Below are 14,320 nucleotides of genomic sequence, written 5' to 3'. Positions count from 1 at the left end.
TTTGTGACATGTTTAAACTTGCTAAATAAGACAGAATAGAGCCCTTTGCTTCCAAATTTATCAGTAGGAGTGAAGAAAGAAATGAAATGATTTCTTAAGCAACAGTGGAGCTGTTACAATTTCTTCCAATGAAATGATAAAATTTAATGAAAATGCAAATAATCCTTTCTATGGACTGATTCTAGGGTACTTGGCTAGTGTAAAGCAGAAAACCTTATGCAGCAGCTAAATAATTGCTGCCACATCATCTAAGCACATCATTATCACTGCTGGATGAGATGAAAGGTATTTACAAATGAGAGTCTGCCAGGAGAACACAGCACAAGCTTGATCCAGCTCCAGCTGTAATCAATAGGAGCCTTCAACTTAACTAGAGCTTAAAGAACAAACTAACTACTTTTTGAAATGTATTACACTCTGAGTTTTGCAAAATTAAACCTGGAGCTCATCAGAAGGGAGGTGCACAAGGATTTGTTGCCTAACAAAGCCCCTTGTTTTACTTCATATATTCTTTGACGGTCTTCAAAGCTGTACTTCCCACTCTGATGACCCAAGCCCTCTTTTTTTCTCCGCCTTAAATCTCCCACTTTTACTTTCCTCCTGTTTTTCTTTCTCTATTCCTCTGGGTTCTGCCCTTCTAATTTTTCAAGGCAGAGAATGCGTCTTTGTTTGTGAAGAGCAAAGCAAGTTTATGGCACCCTATTCATTATATTTATGAATCATATCTAACTGAATTTTTCCCATAGCCCAAAGGTGGCTGTTTGCCCACAGGCACTGCTCTCAGTGCCTGTATTTTCTATTTATAAGGTGTATTTTAGTTTACATCAGAAGCTGAAGGAAAGACTTCTGCTTGATATCACTTCTGCCAAATGAAACCCACAGAGAAGCTGCGGCCAAAGGAACTCTGTACAAAAGTTGTCTGGGCTCTGTAATTTTGTTCACGTGGGTGCATGGTAGTACACATTAGTTGCCAATAAAAACAATCTAAAATAGATACAGCACTATGCAAGTCTCAGGATGATCTTAAAAAGTACAGAATGCAGGTAAGTGAGCATTGAGAAACATGCTGTCAAAAGAGTTTGGTGAGAACACCAGCTTTTGCAAGATGGTTGTGAAAGGACAAGAAGTTCCTCTGAACATCCATTCTACTCTGCACACTGGTGAAATTCCAGAAAGAGTAGTTCACAACACAGTTACAGAAAATTGTTGTTTTTGAAACTATTTGTGGTTGTGACAAAGTGTAGGCGCTCCCCAGAAGATGTTGACATTAAATAGGCAGTATAGCTCAGGATAGCGAAGAATTAACCATTTCGGTCCTCAAGAAGCACACTAGTATTAGCAGATGCTCAATATGAGGCAAGTCTTTCTGGCTCTGGGTCACTGGTGGGCACTGAAAGCACCAGCAGCACCGAGCCTAGGATGCATGTAGGAGGAGGTCTCCTGTGAGACAGCTGCTCATACAGATGCCCATTCAAACCAGGCTTTTTGCCTCCAGAGACCTGCAGGAATAAATAGGAATTGTTTTTGTAGCAAATATGGGGAAGGGAAGAAACAGGCCCTGACAGATTCAATATGCTTTAAAAACAAAACAAACAAACAAACAAACAAAACCCACAACTTTGTGTTGTAAGATATTTCTCTTACTTGTGGCCCCAGAAAGAAAGATGTGCAGGAAGCTTTAGACACCCTCCTTGACAAGGTAGCTGTGAGGCCCTCCCCCCATTTTTTTCAGAAGGTATTTGGCTTGGTTTTCAGTTCATTCCTTCCCCTCTCTGAAAGACATGTGGTCAAAGATTCTGATTTTCTTGCAAATTGAGTGTATGAGCTAACTGGCAGGGATATGTAGCCTGTCTGCATCTCAGCGTTCTGAGGGATGCCCAGAACATTATCAGTACATCACTCTGCATAACTGTTTCAGCGCCCAGTTGTCTCTAGCACTATATAGACAGTCATAAACGTTTGGTTAACATCTAATCTAGCCTTTCCATGACTGTTGGAGAGGTTAACTAATGAGCACAAGCCTACAGGGGAACATAAGGGCCTCATATGCTGTTGAATACAGGCCAATATTGGTTGGTCAAAATACATCTTGCTTATAACTTCTTGCAGGGTGAGAGAAGAGATTTCTCAATTCAAACTTCCATCAAAGCTATTGGAAAAAGCTGTCCATCACGCTCAAGTTTTTCATAGATGTCTTGCTGCTTCAAATACCTTCCAGATGGATTTAATTCCAGTGACTGATTGTCCACTTGGCTTTGCAGCTGTGCACTTCAGGGGAAAAGTCCACACCATGCTCATTCACATGCTGGATGGCAAAAAATGACTTCTGGCTCTTTTGTCATGAAAGTGCTATTTTCCAATAACCGATGAGGCTAGAGATGAACTAACGGAAGATGAATCTAGAGGATACTTCTTATATCCAAGTAATGCCAAGAGCAAAGAATAGAATTTGAAAGGTAAAGCAAGGAGATAGGTACCTATGTATTAGTGAGGCGGTTAATTTATAGTGAAGGAAAAGAAAAGCACACATTTACAAACATGTTAATTTCTTACAAGTAGGACAGTGGGGAGAATTGCTTACAATGCTAAAGCAAAAGCATTTAAAAGTGATTTTTTTCACTAATCCTGTACTATGACTTTTTTTAACCTGAACAATCCAAATCACTGTCCACAATACTTGCTTCCCTTTCCAAGGCTAATCAAAGCCAAACATATTGTATAAGCTTAAGAGGTCTAACTTTGTATTTTATTTCTTTGTGCTGTTAGCTTACAGAAGCTCTAGTCACAGATCAGGATTCCACTGTACTGCCGTTGGTCAAACTCTGAACCACAAAAGTACCACATTCAATCAGCTCACAGTCTAACAGAGAGGTGAGTGGAGGATTTCACAGGATAGCAAAACCAGTCTTGGAGGTAACAATATTTTTGGCCTGTAAAGTATTTAAAAAGCTTTTGCAAAAGACAATGTTTCCAGAAAGTGACTACTGAAGAAGATGTGAAGTGTTTTAAAGGACTGTAAATAATGTAGGCTTAACTAGTTTGAAAACTTTTGAGTATAGCACCCAACTAATTCCATTGATTTAGGGGCTGCTTTTAATTAATCAGATGCTACTGTACCAATAAATATGCAAAACACTGATAGAAGACCAATGACAAGATTTCTAAATTCCTCTGTAGCTAGATCTATATTTAAACTTAGGCTTTAGCAAACTATTACTGTATTTGAGAATTTTAGACACACAAAACCATTAATATTAAAGAAAGAAACACCATGTCCCAGATAATAAGATAGGATATTCTGAACTGATTTCAAAGTTTCAAAAACGCCTCAGAGAAATGAAAACTAAGTCATGAAAGCTCTTGTATTCTATTGTTTTCAAAAGCACTGGAAACTATTCAATGTTTTAGGATCAAGTCCAAATGATTTTTAAGGAGTTAAGTCTCATTTTCAATGAAAGGAAAATAAAAAGGAAGCAAAGCATAACAGATAAGTGATGGCTGAATACATATTAAGAACATAAATTATTTCAAAGCAAAGAACAACAATCTCAACTACAAAATGTTCAGTAAATAGGTTAATTCTGAATATCTAGCTAAAACTCTTGGGCTTGACTTCTTACTATTTTTATTTGTGCAATTGTCCTTGTTAGCTACCCTATAAGGCTTCATACCTGTTGTATATACGTGTGCTTGCTCATGCCCTGTTGTGGAGAACAAACCCTCTTGAGCCAAAAAATGTAAGTGAGAAGTTCATGGAAAAAATTCTGTGAGATACAGCTACATATTCTGTCACAAACCACCACTGATACAGGGATGATGTCTACTGCATCATTCTACTCCTCGTAATGAACAAAAAGTATCTGATTTTCAGATCATAAAAATTTTGCAACTCAAATTCTAGAAGAGAGAATATTTTACAGAGAGGATACTGAGGAGATGATTATTGTAGTCAAGCTAGGCGTCACTCTTCCTACAGAAGTGGCATGAAGTATCTAGTTAGCAACTGACAATATTTTTACATCTGGCACTGTAAACTATGTTCACAATCCTATTTAGTCACCATAAATCGTACGTTGTAAAGTAACTAGTTTCCTAAAGGGGCAGCTTTATTTCATTAACATCTTGAAACTCACGTTGCAATGTTGTTAATTGTATAGTAATTTATCCAGGATCACAGCGTGAATTGCTGTTTTCAGTCAGTTTTTGGCACTTGTTGCCACCTTAAGAAAAGAGGAAGAGATTAAAGAATTCAGAAGAGAGAAAAATTACATGAAGAGCATCTAAAAGGGATTGTACTGCTAGATATGTGACAAGCTGGGATATTCTGAATTATCTGAAAACTCTCTCCCAGAAATGTAATTGCAAACTGAATAAACAGCACTGTTCCTTCAGATTAAGGCTACTCCCTCTGATACTTGCAAGCATTTCCTACCCACCTGTGAATAGGATCAGTCTGCGCTTGGTATTGCAGACTTGTTCTGGCAAGTTTTTTAGTAAGGGTTCTTTAAAATAAAAGTTCCTAGCAACAAGGTGAAGGACTAATTCAGGACAGCATTCCTATCCAGGATAGCATTAAGTAATTGTGTAAATTTAGGCATGTGCAAAGATGCCAGTGAAATTACTGGGATCCAAGCATGTGCTTTAAATGCTGGCACCACAACTAAATGTCTTAATATGACACCTCGAAGTACAAGCAGTGATTCTGTTTATTAAAATCAGTCTTGAATATACTTTCAGTACTTTATAAAATGCTTGGAGTGGTTACTAGCTATGAATAAATCTGCATTTATTCAGTTTTTGCACATTGAGTAGCGTAGATGCTGACTAGTGAAATTCTACATTTTTTCTTGGCTTGTGGATAGATTTCTTTTTTTTTTTTTTTTAACAGACAAACTGAAAAAGCTGCAGAAGTTCATTTGTAGCAAGAGTCAGGCCATGGGAGGCTGGGAATGACATTCAGCTTCTGGCTAGCCAGTCTGCTTTCCATGAAAATGTTTTTGCTACTCAAGGCAGCCTCAGAATTGTTACCTTCCCTTATAGAAAGCATATCCTCGCCTTCACCTTTGCAGGGAAACAGTCTTTCCCATAAATGCAGTGCAGTTTTATAAAAATTTCAGTTCTGAAAAGCACAGTCAGAAATCATGGTAGGTAAAAACCAAGAAAGGTGTATAATTGAATTTTATGGAAGAAAATACAGAGTAAAGGAGGAAAGCAAGCCAAGCATTAAAAAATATGAAAGCTGAAGGTTTTCCTGGGTAACCTGCTGCTGCAGTTTGTTGCTGCATCTATACATACGGTGACTTTCAGGAGAAAACTTTCACTGGTGACTGGCACCCTTGGTGTGCTACAGCCAAATGAAGTAATTCTGAATAGATGGGTAACTAATGCTGAGATACCAGTGCAAATGGGCTGGAAGTATAATGAAAAATGGAAAAGAGGAGGAAGTCTTTGCATCTTTAGCATATTTCTGCTGTTGGTATCTACCAGCCTAAGGTGAGTTGAAACAAGAGGGGTTCTGACTGGTTAGGAAAAACCCCTCATCATTAGGGCAGTCAAGGAGTGGAATGGGTTGCACAGAACTGTTGTGCACCCTCCATCCACAGAGGTTTTCAAGATCTGACTGGATAACCTCCCTGTCTGAGGGTCTGATGAACCTGATCTGACTGCAGAACTGACCCTAGTTTAAGTCCCTTCCCACCTGAGCCTACAATTCTGTAAATACTCTAAGTTATTAACCAGAACAAATAACTGCACTACTTCTTTCTCTGACTTTCCTCTGATTTCTTACAGATAGTGTTGTTCAGGCAGTAGTTGAGTCTAGTGAGGTTTCTGATTAGGAAAAAAAAAAAAAGGAGGCTGAGTCAGATTTTTTTTTAATGCAAACTAAGCACCAAACTGAAATTCAGGACAGCTGTGAACTGAGAGCAAGGAAGCTGTAAGGAAACCATTTGGTCATCACTGGGCTAAATTGTGAAATTTGTGCTAAGAATAGTTAACAATGGGACATAAGAATTTAATTTTTCAAATTAAGGACAAATTATAGGCATGGAAAAACCTGCATATTATCATTCCATTTTTTTAAGGGCTGTTGTCTATCCAACCCATCCCATTTGCATCCCAACGGGACAGTAATGCTGTCTTGAATCTGACTATGTGACAGAGACCGTTCTGTAACTTTATGCCATAAAGCTGGAGTGTGTTTTACTTGGTGCGTGCAAGAGCTTCTGCGGTGTTCTGCAAGGACAGTCTTGGGCTGATCCAGGCAAATCCTGCGGCTGTCTCGCTTGGGACGTTACGGCCAAATAAAAATACAATACGGCCAACATTTGTGTCGTCTTTCTGCCATTTTTCATATTTTTAGATGTTTAGGATCATTCTTTCTGGCTGAACCCCCTGAGTGGCCGTTCAGTCTGTGAAAATCCCAATTGGTCCCATTGGTCTCTTTAATATTGTGCTTTCAGCCTACTGATCATAACTGTCGTAGGAGTGAGACTCCACCCTGAGGACAGGGCGCTGTGAAATGGCTCCTCAGCCCCTGTTTGGTCACAGATGAGGCATGTGGATGGAGCCCCCGGGGCTCCCACAGCATCGTAGGAGCCAGAAGTTGCTGAGGCCAGTTTTTGGCTACGTTGGACAAGACAGACACTAACACAAAGAATCAAATGCAAAGAATGATATAAGAAGCTGCTGCTTTTGTCCCAAATATAACATTAAACACAGCAATAGTGTTGTGTAAAGTATGCACTCGTTAATGTATGCAACTGCATGAACTACTAAGCTGTTTACAGCAGGGCAGGTTCGTACATATTTATGTTGTCCAGAAAAATGAAGCCTATGTAGGGCCTCTGAAAGCCACAGCAGTACAAAATGTCACTGAATTTCAGTATTGTATGCTTTTCTTGCAATAACAAACTGATTCCTATGATGAAAGTGTTCTGATATCAACTCCTGATATCTTTTTGATATAGAAATGTTTTCAGTTCCATTTGATAGCTAATAATCAGATCAGATTATTCGTACATCACTCAGAATTAGAGAAATGTATGTGGATTTTCCAATGGTTTTAATTTTCAACAGAATTAAACAGGCTTGCCCTCTTTAAAAATAAAACACAAAATCTATCCTTTCTGCAGGTCATAGGGCAGGGAATGGATACGCAAGATCTGCTGTCCACCAGAAAGATTAAAGCTTTGAGGAATGAGCTTTATGCTTAACACACAGGTAGGAGTTACTGCAAAGATGGAAAATTTGCTATTGGAACATACTGCAGTTCTCAAATTGGGAAGCAGGAGATATCTCAAAAGAAGGGTACAGATATTGCCACTCTAGCTGCCAACAACTAACCTTATCCTGACACACTTTAATATTTAAAGATTCCCTTGAACATATAAATTAGGTTTGCTACCTGTTTCAAGAAGTTTTTTTTGTTTGTTTGTTTTTTAACTCCTAACTCGTCTCCCTGTACAAAATGTCCAGAGCTTTGTTTAATCAAGTTCTTGAGTTCTTGGCCTCACTTGTATCCTACAGCAGTGAGCTCAGGAAGTGTTTCCTTTTCTGGGGTCATCCTTCTATACAACCTTCCAGTTTCATAAATTAAGTTCTGAATTGTTGTGTTGCAAAGTGGGGAACAGAGCAGTTGCAAGGTTGCTTTCTCTAACACCTTTATTTCTTTTTTGCCATGCTTCTCATCTCTTTTCATGGTCATTAAAACCACTCCTTATTCCCTAACTACTACTCTCTTGCTGTGAACTGCTCCTGTTTCTCGGTATTCTCCTTGAAATCGGATGAGCAGTATTGCAAACAGCCACGTTCCTCACGAGCCATTTGCTAGGTAGGAAAATCAAGCAAGTGAACTGTTTCTGCATCACGAGCAGCCACTTGCATAGCTCCAGCTTCTCTGCTGGCTGGGGAATCCCCCAGGAAGTTTTCACAAGGGTGGAGAAAGCGGAGACAAGATCAAGACCAGTGCTCTAAAGCTGTGCTTAGGGGAAGAGTCTGAGGGTGTTCGAGGGTGTTGCTGGGTGGATCTCCTTGGCTAGTTTCTGATTTTGGCTTTATTACATGGCTGTGCTTTCAATTTATTTCAAAGGTGCCTGGAGCCTTATAAATCTGCATACATAGTAAGGAAGAGATTCTCTTAACGGTAAATACAGAAATTTGAGTCTAATCATAATGGAGAGAACATTTTGATTTAAAAACAACGAAGCAACCTCCTCATAATGATACAGTCTAGAAATGGAGAACTTTCTCTTTTATAGGTATATGGAGCCACCATTTCTGACAGGACTAATTTATCTTGGAATTAAAAAATAGAAAGCAGCCCTCTCCTCAGAATCATCCATGCACTGGGTAACATTAAAATTTTCATATGTATTTTTAGATTGTTTAAATAATGGTCAACAGTGTTTATGGCAGAAAAAGAGGTGGTTTTCTCCTGTATCCAACTTGTGGCACACCAGCCTGCTCTTCCAGCTCAGGATCCTTAGAGCTGTAATGCTCTGTAAGCCCCAGCAGTCAGTGCAGCATCCACCACTACTGGATTGCTGACTGGGACCTGCCATTTTTATCTGCTTGTACAATGCTCTCTGCACTGGGCCTACAAACATTGGCAATATCTTTACTTAACGTCTTGCTACTATCCTTAACTTCTTCTCTACTCAAAGAATGTACAAGGAGTGAACCAGAAAGAAAATCTGTTACAAATTAAGCCAAGATTGTGGTAGATCTAGACACAGAGTAAATGTAAGCAGGATGACTTTGGAAGGGAATTTTTTTTCTTCTTTACCCTTGGGAATGACTTTCGGATTCTGCACACCTTCCTGATTTATTTTCCAACAACTTCTGGAAGGATTAAAAAATAAAGTATCTTTCACAGCCTATAAGGCAGATCAGTGGGTACTCTGAAATTTTGCTTATTTCAGATGTGACTATGCATTGACTGCAATGCTGTCTATTGAAATATTGCGTTTAACTAGTCCCAAGTGTGACATTATTTTATCTGGTTCACCTCTATCATCTGAAAACTATGTAGAAAACTTGTTCCTGATAAGAAAGTCATTTGAGAACACATTCATCTACTGAGAAAGCGCTTTGAGTACAAGACGATAACAAAAGGATAAGGGAGATCTGGTAATATAGGTGGCAAAACAAAACTGTAACAAAACTGATGTAGAACTGCTTTAAGGTACTTGACAGAGATTATCTATTTGTTAAAATGGTGCTGTCTTTATCAACGTAGATGAGCTTTTTTCAAATACTGAACTGTATTTGTTGCTTTTAAATATGTATTTAATTCCAACTCTTTCCTAACGCATCCCAGATACACAAACTTCTCCACTAAGTTTAGATGAGAAGAAGATTGCTTTTCCCGTTGTTTTGATTGAGATAGTTTTATAACCTAGGTCAAGTTAGCTAAAATCACATTTACCCTTCTGCTCATTTTGCTGTTTCATTCATTTTCCTCTGTACAAGTCTATTAAATGTTAACTTACAGGCAATCTCTTTAAAACCTTAAAGAAAATTGTCACCTGTCCTTGCATTTTCCAATTCTAACTACTTCTGTTAGAACAGGCAACTGTTACAGCATTGATAAAGACTTCTTTTTAAATTGTTAATACTAAAAAATACTCAGTAATTGACTCTCCATACTACTTTTTTTTCTAGTATGTTCTTTTTTTTTTAAATGTGTTTTTCTGCTAATGTCTTTTAAGTCTTGTGAATTTGAAAAGCAAACTTCTAAAACCTCCTTGTTATAGACACCTCTTTTATACAGCAATGTTGCTACCAACTTACCAAAGTTTTTCTTTTCTATTGGTGCAGGTGACCGGTGGTAGTAGAAGTTAGGTGTCCATACTATCAAAGTAGATGAGATTATTACTTACTCAGAGGAGGCCAGCAAAAGTCCAGCTCTCCCTTTTAAAAAACATCTTTCTGAATTAAGATTCAGGGGGGGACAGTCACCAACCACTTCTAAAACTCAGGCTGAAGAATTTACTATTGTGTTGGACAACAAACATTCCTTAAGCCATTCAGGCTCAAAACTCTGAAAACTGTGGAGAGCACAGCGATTTCACTATCTACTGAGGTTTCACTGCACACATTATGACCAGTTACCTGTTAACAGAAATCCCATGCATGCATGTGAAAATTCTGGAACAAGTTCTGCTTGTACTCAAGAAACTACATAGAACATCTGTTCAGACATGGACTAAACACCCTCAAGTGCAATGTCACATTTGCTTATATCATATTGTACCGGGTCACCCATTAGAGTAGAAATTTACCCCAGATTAAATCCAGCTTGTAACAGAAAGCCATGTCTTCTCCTTTTCAAAACTTTTTCAGATGGGTTTATACAATGCCTAAATACTTACCCTCAAAGGGCTGATTATTTTTTTTTTTTTATCAGGGGTTAATAAAGACAGATTCAGAGCTTTCCAAAGTAAACATCCATTCCTGAGTGATGCACCTTCATACACTGAATCCTCTATCATCTTATTTGAGAACTTTAATTATTTCTGTGCTTAGCCCTCTACAGTCATCACCACTGTCCTTGACCAAGCAAGTAGCATCTTTCCCATCTTCAGAAACCTATTGTTTTGACAATAAGAAATGAAGATAAAGCTGCCTTAGAAAAACAAACAAACAAAAAACAACATACACAACACAAAAAATGCTTTGAATTGCAGAATGAATTATTAAGCAGAATAGTTATGGGGCATTTTTCAGCTACGTTGTTACTTGTTAAGATACTCAGGAACAAGTAAGGATCTACTGAATATCTAATTCTAAGAATGCTTAATTAAGAGATTAGGATGTATTATGCCAGAAAAGGTCTAATTCATTTCTGGGCCTCAAGAACCTTTTCTTTGTAATGTAACTTAAAAAAGCGTGTCAAACGAATGTTGCTTTCTTAGTATCAGCTTCAAAGCTACAGATTTTACTATATAGTTATACAAAACAGAAATTAGACATTTCTCCACTATACTTACAACACAACCAACTTTTAACATGTTTTAACATGATTTTCAGATCAACAAATAAAATACAAAAATGTGAAGGAGTATAAAAGGTATTTTATAATAACTACATGCATACTAAATTGTTTCATAACTCTGTAATTTGCAAATTCCTCCTGTATTTTTAGTAAAGTTAAAATGTAAATGAAAGAAGGTATAAACAAGATTCTTGTGCATTTAGCTTTTTTTTCTGGTTAAATTTTGCTTTATATTGAATTATGGCACATAGCTTATTCTCTAAAACTATAGCTTTCTGGCTACTAAGAAAAAGCTTAGCAAATTAAAGATGAAACATCTCTCTGAAATTTCAAGCTTGTTATTCATGAACCTTACACAACTGATCACCTATTCCATATATTCTTGTCACATACAGGGAGAAGACATCTTGCTGGTCAAGTTCAGATCTTTGGGTCCTGTGAATAGATGCAATTGAACTTTGACAGGGATGTAGCAAACTTCCCTTTGATATAAGCACCTTTCTGTCAAAAGGATGCTTAAAGTTTATCTAAAGTATTCTAGAAGATGCGTAAATGATAATAATTCAGAAAAAAATAGCTTAGAAAGCCTCACAGAGTGAAAAGGATAAATATTCTTTAAGTGTAATGAAAGGAGATGGCCAAACTCAACTTATATAAAATCCATGAATAAAATGTAAAAGTTCCTGCTCAGTTAGCACATGCAGGACAGAGGAGTTGCCATGACAAAGTGCTGTACAAAAATAGTCAACTATACCACAAAATATGCAGAATGTTTAGGAAGCAACCTAGTAAGGTGAACTCCAAATTACTCTTTCATTGTGGTTTCTAGAAGACCAAAAATAGCTAACTGGTACAGCCCTACAACACCATGTTCTCATTGTCCTGGATGATGGGGGGGTGGGAGGAGGAGGCAAAATAGCAAGCCTAAACAACACAGTGAATTAGTTCAAGTAGCGATCGAGACTGGTTCACTTGGCTATACTACAGCAGATATTTTCTTTAGTAAAGGATATGCAGAGCAACATAGGCATCACTAGATCATATAGTGAAGAATCAGACCACTTCTGTATCTGTGGGTAGCTTTGTTCTTCCTTTAGGAATATTTTAGCACATATAGAAAGGCAAAAACAAATAGTAGCTGTTATCCTCCTTTGCCAGCATGAAAAAGAAATGACGAAAATCCCTTGGAAAGAGAATAAAATAAGGAAAATAGCAGTTCTGAACTTCAGCTCTTGAAGCTAGTTCTCCAGCTTGCTACATTAGCATCCCATCATTGGAGATGTGCAGAAAATGTCTTGGACCTTTAAAAAGTATCCATCAGTAATGCTATGATCTTTCAAAAATGTTCTAGGGTTAGAAAAGGTGACTGGGTATAACCCAAAATTCAAAAATGAAAATACAACATAACACTAGGAAAATGCTCTAAGTAATCTAAAGCAAGAATCAGGTTTGAAAGTAGGAGAAAATGTTGGTTGAGAAAAAATTACGTTGAGCTAACAATAAGGAACGAAAACAAAACCTTTCTCAGCAGGCTAAAGACCTATAACGTAGTAGTTTGGGATGAAATAACTGCAGGGCTGCTCAAAGCAAACAAATAGAAAACAACGCTATAATTCTTCCATGAAAGTATGGGAGAAAGAATCTGTCTAAAAAGTGACAAGCTCAAAGCTAGCCTATGTTCTCACTGATCATTTTTATGCTCCCCAATGCTGTCAGATGTAACAGATGACAGGTATCGTTCCTTGTAAAGTTTACTGACTTTTACGATGCTTTTAACTGAGTATTTGCAACAGATGCAGTGAATTCCTTGCAGAGAGGTATAAATACTGTGTACTTTTTAACAGGGTGCCAAATATACTGTGATGCCCAGTTAGGATCAGACATAAGCATGTTCCTCCCCTTTGCTATCTGATGTTATTCCTGATTGTTATGAAAAAGACCTCCAGCTTGGATCCTGAAATTTTGAGGAAGGACAGATGGATACTAAAAAGTCATAAGAAGTGCTAGTGAGTTTACTTAACTTGAACCTGAAGTCTAGTAATTGCTTACATAATCACAATTCAAGAAGCTAAGGTAAATACAACTTTCGGAAGCTTGCCTGAATCTAGGACATTTGGTGTGATTAGCATATGGTGTGAATCTTTAGTGGCAACGTACTGAGCATTTTCCTGCAGGGGTCAGAATAATGGAAAAGCAGTAAGTAACTAAAGGAAGTGAAGCAGCTGCTAGTATTTATGCTTGTGATGGATGTTCACAGTAAAACGGTCAGACAGAACAGAGGATATCTATCCAAGGTCTTGACATGACACTCACAGCTGTGCAAATAGCACAGATGGGAAGATGATTTAGAGTGGCCAAATCTTGAAAATGCCCAAAAACAGGCCCTTGGGCCTTCAAAACAAGATGTTTTTTTGTGACCTCCCCTCTGGCCCCTCAAGACTATTAAAGAGGTGCTCCAGAAAGGCCTCTTTGCAGCCATTTCACAGATTAACAGCTTGAACAATTGGTTCAGGATGGGTTGATGAAAGATGATCTCTGCGTGATGTACCCAAATGTACAAGAAATTAATTGGCTTCTATGAACACTCAGTACAAAGAGCTGTGAAAAATGTCAGCTTGTATCCTTCTGTGGATTCTCTTAGATCTGCAAAATTCCGATGGCTTTTCTAAGGAATTAGTATTCAAATGGCATGCATAACCAGGTCAGTCTCTTAGGGTGGCTACTGCTAGCAAAGGGTATCCTCTACTTGCTGAAGTACTGCAGCAAGCATGTACAGATGAACTCTCCCTGAATAAGTACTTTGATGAACTAATGGCAATTATAAGAGTACTCTTACTTTGGATTGTCTTCCTAAAATAGATGACTGCACCTTATTTTTTTTCTACCACAACCTTTCTCCTCACTCCACCCTCCAACTAAGAAAACTGTTTAGAGTAACAACTCTGGAACTAAACTCAACTCAAGCTCTATAGTCATCCTGAAAGTAATTATAAAAGTATTCCTTAAATACAAGAAGTGAGAAAACTTGGGATGCTGCACTCAGGATTCCAACTATGGGCATCATTTTACAAAACGCTCCCCAAAACATTTCTGGGGCTAGCTTAAAGCACGGTTATAGCTGTATTCTTGTTATGTATTTTAGTTATGTCTAGATTAGCAAACAGTCCTGGCAAACAGGAACAAACGAGAAGTTGATGCAGAGGTTCCAATGTCCCAGTCTTCCTTTTTGAGGGAATCCAGGCTCTCTCTAGTTTGCTTCTAGAGTCTGCATGCTCATTAGTGGCTGTGAAGTATTACCAGCACTCCTGCAGTGCATTTCAGGTT

The 14,320-nt window shown here is 38.0% G+C and overlaps 2 protein-coding genes across 6 annotated transcripts in view; one reads left to right on the top strand and one right to left on the bottom strand.

Annotated features, from left to right (window-relative positions):
* Window positions 1-14,320, top strand: part of CCDC85A (coiled-coil domain containing 85A) — a 231,256-nt gene that overhangs the window by 13,182 nt on the left and 203,754 nt on the right. For 3 of the 4 annotated variants that reach the window (XM_080587533.1, XM_080587530.1, XM_080587531.1), the window contains one exon: window positions 2,767-2,871. The exons of the other annotated variant lie outside the window; for it this stretch is intronic. The gene's annotated coding sequence lies outside the window, so the exon portion shown is untranslated. The remainder of the gene's footprint in view (window positions 1-2,766; window positions 2,872-14,320) is intronic. 4 annotated transcript variants of the gene reach the window in all.
* Window positions 1-14,320, bottom strand: part of EFEMP1 (EGF containing fibulin extracellular matrix protein 1) — a 48,894-nt gene that overhangs the window by 26,113 nt on the left and 8,461 nt on the right. The window lies entirely within an intron of this gene.

The sequence above is a fragment of the Anser brachyrhynchus genome (genome assembly GCF_964034855.1).
Source record: "Anser brachyrhynchus genome assembly, chromosome: 3".
Lineage (NCBI taxonomy): Eukaryota > Metazoa > Chordata > Aves > Anseriformes > Anatidae > Anser > Anser brachyrhynchus.
Note: the sequence above shows the minus strand (reverse complement) of the source record. Positions and strands in the feature narration are given on the sequence as shown.